The sequence below is a fragment of the Silurus aristotelis genome (genome assembly GCF_946808225.1).
Source record: "Silurus aristotelis genome assembly, chromosome: 4".
NCBI classification, from domain to species: domain Eukaryota; kingdom Metazoa; phylum Chordata; class Actinopteri; order Siluriformes; family Siluridae; genus Silurus; species Silurus aristotelis.
In genome coordinates, this window is record NC_139577.1 from 23,310,720 (window position 1) to 23,317,789 (window position 7,070).

Genomic DNA, 7,070 nt, shown 5'->3' on the forward strand with positions numbered 1-7,070 from the left:
ATCTTTGGGCGATGTGGAGGGAGACGTCCGCTTGTGGTCAATGGCCTAGCCTTCTGATGGTGTGGGGGAGGGACGGGCACCGTAGTGTGAGGTGTACACCGTCCCCCCCAACCATAGGCCATCAGGACCTACGCACCACAGCACATTTGTTGGAGGCGAGGGTGACCCTCAGGTCAGCCTGCTTCTTCTTAGCCTTAGAGCGTCACCGGGGGCACCTCGGTGTGCAGGTCGGGGAAGAACGGAGGGCGTCTGCGCAGAGGCAGTGAAATGCTCATCCAGTTTACGGGAGAGACATGTAACACCGTGCTGCTCCTGCCGAGAGAAGAAGCAACCATCGGGCCTGCTTCCCCGAGAGAGCAGGTGTTCGATTCAGCAGGGGAGGCTGGAGAGGACTCATCCGACTCCAAACCTGCTGCTGAATCGGCCTGCAAACCCCACGAACACCAGTGCCGCTTTGCCTCGGCAAGAACAAACAAGGGAGAGTGCTCTTCTCGAAGAACGATTGAGCATGCTCCACTCCCTAGCAAACGACGCACCGATTATGCGTATTCTTCCCCATAATGAAACGGGGACACGGATGAACATACTTCCGATATTTTTGTTTGCTAGCCATTACTCGATCAGAAACACAGCTAAACAGCGCTTACCTGAACGAGGAGAATCCAGCGTCGCTACCACCGCACAGCCATTTTGTAGCTTCCTGGTTTACGCGATGTCGCCCGCCGATGACGTCACGATTAGCCTATTGGTCAGATTTCACACGTGGTCTGTGACATCTTAATTTTCTTTAACATTTATTTGCCACCAACTTGAACTAAAATGTTTCTAAACATGTTGCCTTTAACAAACATATGAAAAAAAAAACAGGAATCAATACGATTTTTTTACATCAAATTTGACTGCCTTCCAACCTTTCCTATGAAGTGCTGCTGGGGATTTTTTTTTATGCACTTCATGCACCTTGCCAGAACTAATGTAGTCCATTAGAGTCTCTTCCACAGCCTGGATCCCTGTGGATCCCTGTGGATCTCTGTAACAACTTTCTCCGTGGTATTTGTGAAGATCCTGAATAAAATAAAATAAATTAGTAATTGTGATAAAAGTGAAAAAAAAATATATATATTAATGGCAATGCTGGGCCTTGAACCCACAACCTTGTGGGAACCTGCTGATCAGTAAACCAACAACTTACCAACTGAGCTATCTCTTTACTCTGATCCATGCAGTAAATGGGACTAATGAACCAACATGGCTTCTTTTCCTATAATTCAACACCATATAACAAATTAAAAGTAGGCCAAACAAGTCTTTCAAAAAAGACAAAGAAATAAAGCAATCTTTTAAACAGGTCTATTTATTAAACAAATAGATTTACAGTTTATTTCACAAAGTAGACAAACTATTAGATTTCAAAATAAAAATACAAATATTACTTGGCCTTGAACCTACAACGTTGTGTGAACCTGCTGATCAGTAAACCAACAACTAACCAACTGAGCTATCTCTTCACTGTAAAACAAGCAGTAAATGGCCCTAATGAACCAACTTGGCTTCTTTTCATATACTTCAACACCATGTAACTCATTAAAAGTAGGCCAAACAAGTCTTTTAAAAAAAGACAAAGAAATAAAGCAATCTTTTAAACAGGTCTCTTTAATAAACAAATAGATTTACAGTTTAATTTCACAAAGTAGACAAACTATTAGATTTCAAAATAAAAATTTAAATACAACTTGGAGATGCTGGGCCTTGAACCTACAACCTTGTGGATACCTGCAGATCGGTAAACCAACAACTAACCAACTGAGCTATCTCTTCACCCTAATGCAAGCAGTAAATGGGCCTAATGAACCAACATGGCTTCTTTTCCTATACTTCAACACCATGTAACCCATTAAAAGTAGGCCAAACAAGTCTTTAAAAAATACAAAGAAATAAAGCAATCTTTTACACAGTTCTCTTTAATAAACAAATAGATTTACAGTTTAATTTCACAAAGTAGACAAACTATTAGATTTCAAAATAAAAATAAAACTATAACCTGGTGATGCTGGGCCTTGAACCTACAACGTTGTGTGAACCTGCTGATCAGTAAACCAACAACTAACCAACTGAGCTATCTCTTCACTGTAAAACAAGCAGTAAATGGCCCTAATGAACCAACATGGCTTCTTTTCCTATACTTCAACACCATGTAACATATTAAAAGTAGGCCAAACAAGTCTTTCATAAAAGACAAAGAAATGAAGCAATCTTTTAAACGGGTCTCTTTAATAAACAAATAGATTTACAGTTTAATTTCACAAAGTAGACAAACTACTAGATTTTAAAATAAAAATAGAAATATTACTTGGTGATGCTGGGCCTTGAACCACCAACTTTGTGGGAACCTGCTGATTAGAAAACCAACAACTAACCAACTGAGCTATCTCTTCACTCTAGTGCAAGCAGTAAATAGGCCTAGTGAACCAACATGGCTTCTTTTCCTATACTTCAACACCATATAACATTAAAAGTAGGCCAAACAAGTCTTTCTAAAAAGACAAATAACTAAAGCAATCTTTTACATAGGTCTCTTTAATAAACGCAGAGATTTGTAGTTTAATTTCACAAAGTAGACAAACTATTAGATTTCAAAATAAAAATAAAAATATTACTTGGTGATGCTGGGCCTTGAACCCATAACCTTGTGGGAACCTCCTGATTGGCAAACCAACAACTAACCAACTGAGCTATCTCTTCACTGTAAAAGAAGCAGTAAATGGCCCTAATGAACCAACATGGCTTCTTTTCCTATACTTCAACACCATATAACATATTAAAAGTAGGCCAAACAAGTCTTTCATAAAAGACAAAGAAATGAAGCAATCTTTTAAACAGGTCTCTTTAATAAACAAATGGATTTACATTTTAATTTTACAAAGTAGACAAACAATTAGATTTCAAAATAAAAATTAAATTACAACCTGGTGATGCTGGGCCTTGAACCTACAACCTTGTGGGTACCTGCAGATCGGTAAAACCAACAACTAACCACCTGAGCTATCTCTTCACCCTAATGCAAGCAGTAAATGGGCCTAATGAACCAACATGGCTTCTTTTCCTATACTTCAACACCATGTAACTCATTAAAAGTAGGCCAAACAAGTCTTTAAAAAATACAAAGAAATAAAGCAATCTTTTAAACAGGTCTCTTTAATAAACAAATAGATTTACAGTTTAATTTCACAAAGTAGATAAACTATTAGATTTCAAAATAAAAATAAAATTATAACCTGGTGATGCTGGGCCTTGAACCTACAAAATTGTGTGAACCTGCTGATCAGTAAACCAACAACTAACCAACTGAGCTATCTCTTCACTGTAAAACAAGCAGTAAATGGCCCTAATGAACCAACATGGCTTCTTTTCCTATACTTCAACACCATGTAACATATTAAAAGTAGGCCAAACAAGTCTTTCAAAAAAGACAAAGAAATGAAGCAATCTTTTAAACAGGTCTCTTTAATAAACAAATAGATTTACAGTTTAATTTCACAAAGTTGACAAACTATTAGATTTCAAAATAAAAACAAAATATATCCTGGTGATGCTGGGCCTTGAACATACAACGTTGTTGGAACCTGCTGATTGGTAATCCAAGAACTAACCAAATGAGCTATCTCTTCACTCTAAAGCAAGCAGTAAATGGGCCTAATGAACCAACATGGCTTCTTTTCCTATACTTTCCAAATACATTTACAGTTTAATTTCACAAAGTAGACAAACTATTAGATTTCAAGATAAAAAAAAAAATATTATTTGGTGATTCTGGGCCTTGAAACCACAAACTTATGAGAACCTGCTGATCAGGTAACCAACACCTAACTCACTGAGCTATCTCTTCCCTCTTGGGCAAGCAGTAAATGGGCCTAATGAACCAACATGGCTTCTTTTCCTATACTTGAACACCAAATAACATATTAAAAGTAGGCCAAACAAGTCTTTCAAAAAAGACAAATAACTAAAGCAATCTTTTAAACAGGTCTCTTTAATAAACAAAAAGATTAACAGTTTAATTTCACAAAGTAGACAAACTATTGGATTTCAAAATAAAAATTTAATTTTTACTTGGTGATGCGGGGCCTTGAACCGACAACCCTGTGGGAACCTGTTGATTGGTAAACCAACAACTAACCAACTGAGCTATCTCTTCACTCTAAAGCAAGCAGTAAATGGGCCTAATGAACCAACATGGCTTCTTTTTCTATACTTCAACACCATGTAACTCATTAAAAGTAGGCCAAACAAGTCTTTAAAAAAAGGCAAATAAATAAAGCAATCTTTTACACAGGTCTATTTAATGAACAAATAGATTTACAGTTAAATTTTACAAAGTAGACAAACTATTAGATTTCAAAATGAAAATTAAAATGTTACTTGGTGATGCTGGGCCTTGAACCCACAAACTTATGAGAACCTGCTGATCAGTAAACCAACACCTTACCCACTGAGCTATCTCTCCCCTACTGTGCAAGCAGTAAATGGGCCTAATGAACCAACATGGCTTCTTTTTCTATACTTCAACACCATGTAATTCATATTAAAAGTAGGCCAAACAAGTCTTTCAAAAAAGACAAAGAAATAAATCAATCTTTTAAACAGGTTTCTTTAATAAACAAATAGATTTTCAGTTTGATTTCACAAAGTGGACAAACTATTAGATTTCAAATAAAAATAAAAATATCACTTGACAATGCTGGGCCTTGAACCAACAACCTTGTGGGAACCTGCTGATTGGTAAACCAACAACTAACCAAGTGAGCTATCTCTACACTCTACGGCAATCAGTAAATGGGCCTAATGAACCAACATGGCTTCTTTTCCTATACTTCAAAACCATATAAAATTAAAAGTAGGCCAAACAAGTCTTTCTAAAAAGACAAATAACTAAAGCAATCTTTTACACAGTTCTCTTTAATAAACAAAGAGATTTACAGTTTAATTTCACAAAGTAGACAAACTATTAGATTTCAAAATAAAAATATTACTTGGTGATACTGGGCCTTGAACCCACAAACTTGTGGGAACCTGCTGATCCATAAACCAAGAACTAACCACCTGAGCTATCTTTTCACTGTAATGCAAGCAGTAAATTGGCCTAATGAACCAACATGGCTTCTTTTCCTATACTTTAACACCTTATACCATATTAAAAGAAGGTCAAACAAGTCTTTCTAAAAAGACAAAGAAATAAAGCAATCTTTTACACAGGTCTATTTAATGAACAAAGAGATTTACAGTTTAATTTCACAAAGTAGACATTAGATTTCAAAATAAAAATAAAAATATTACTTGGTGATGCTGGGCCTTGAACCCACAACCTTATAATTACCTGCTGATCAATAAACCAACATCTTACCCATTGAGCTATCTCTTCCCTCTTGGTAAGTAAGTGGGCCTAATGAACCAACATGGCTTCTTTTTCTACACTTCTAACACCAATAAACATATTAAAAGTAGGCCAAACAAGTCTTTAAAAAAAGACAAAGAAATAAAGCAATCTTTTAAACAGGTCTCTTTAATAAACAAATAGATTTACAGTTTAATGTCACAAAGGAGACAAACTTTTAGATTTCAAAATAAAAATAAAATTTGGTGATGCTGGGCCTTGAACCCACAATCTTGTGGGAACCTGCTGATCGGTAATCCAACAAGTCACCAACTGAGCTATCTCTTTACTCTAATGCAAGCAGTAAATGGGCCTAATGAACCAACATGGCTTCTTTTCCTATACTTCAACACCATGTAACTCATATTAAAAGCAGGCCAAACAAGTCTTTTATAAAAGACAAAGAAATAAAGCAATCTTTTAAACAGGTCTCTTTAATAAACAAATAGATTTACAGTTTAATTTTACAAAGTGGACAAACTATTAGATTTCAAAATAAAAATTAATAGATATTACTTGGTGATGCTGGGCATTGAACCGACAACCTTGTGGGAAGCTGCTGATCGATAAGAAAACAACTAACCAACTAAGCTATCTCCTCACTCTAATGGGAGCAGTAAATGGGCCTAATTAACCAACATAGCATCTTTTCCTATACTTCAACACCATGTAACTCATATTAAAAGTAGGCCAAACAAGTCTTTCAAAAAAAGACAAAGAAATAAAGCAATCTTCTAAACAGGTCTCTTAAATAAAGAAATAGATTTACAGTTTAATTTCACAAAGTAGACAAACTATTAGATTTCAAAATAAAAATAGAAATATAACTGGGGTGATGGTGGGCCTTGAACCCACAACCTTGTGGGGACCTGCTGAGTCCTAAACCAACAACTAACCAACTGAACTATCTCTTCATTTTAATGCAAACATTAAATGGGCCTAATGAACTAACATGGCTTCTTTTCCTATACTTCAACACCATGTAACTCATATTAAAAATAGGCCAAACAAGTCTTTAAAAAAGACAAAGAAATAAGGCAATCTTTACACAGGTGTCTTTAATAAACAAATAGATTTACAGTTTAATTTCACAAAGTAGACAAACTATTACATTTCAAAATAAAAATATTACTTGGTGATGCTGGGCCTTGAACCCACAAACTTATGAGAACCTGCTGATCAGAAAACCAACACCTTACCACTGAGCTATCTCTTCCCTCTTGGGCAAGCAGTAAATGGGCCTAATGAACCAAAATGGCTTCATTTCCTACACCAAAAAACATATTAAAAGTAGGCCAAACAAGTCTTTCAAAAAAGACAAATAACTAAAGTAGACAAACTATTAGATTTCAAAATAAAAATAAAAATATTACTTGGGGATGCTGGGCCTTGAACCCACAAACTTGTGGGAAGCTGCTGACTGGCAAACCAACAAATAACCAACTGAGCTATCTCTTCACTCTAATGCAAGCAGTAAATGGGCCTAATGAACCAACATGGCTTCTTTTCCTATAGTTCAACACCATGTAACTCTCATTAAAAGTAGGCCAAGCAAGTCTTAAAAAAAAAGACAAAGAAAAAAAGCAATCTTTTAAACAGGTCTCTTTAATAAACAAATAGATTTACAGTTTAATTTCAC

General features: G+C 35.9%; 1 long non-coding RNA gene across 1 annotated transcript; it reads left to right on the forward strand.

Annotated features, from left to right (window-relative positions):
* The first annotated feature begins 5,333 nt into the window (after positions 1–5,333).
* LOC310725625 lies at positions 5,334–5,816 on the forward strand. Its single transcript, XR_014533450.1, has 2 exons — positions 5,334–5,434; positions 5,736–5,816. It is a non-coding gene; the product is annotated as an uncharacterized lncRNA (long non-coding RNA).
* The last annotated feature ends 1,254 nt before the right edge of the window (positions 5,817–7,070 follow it).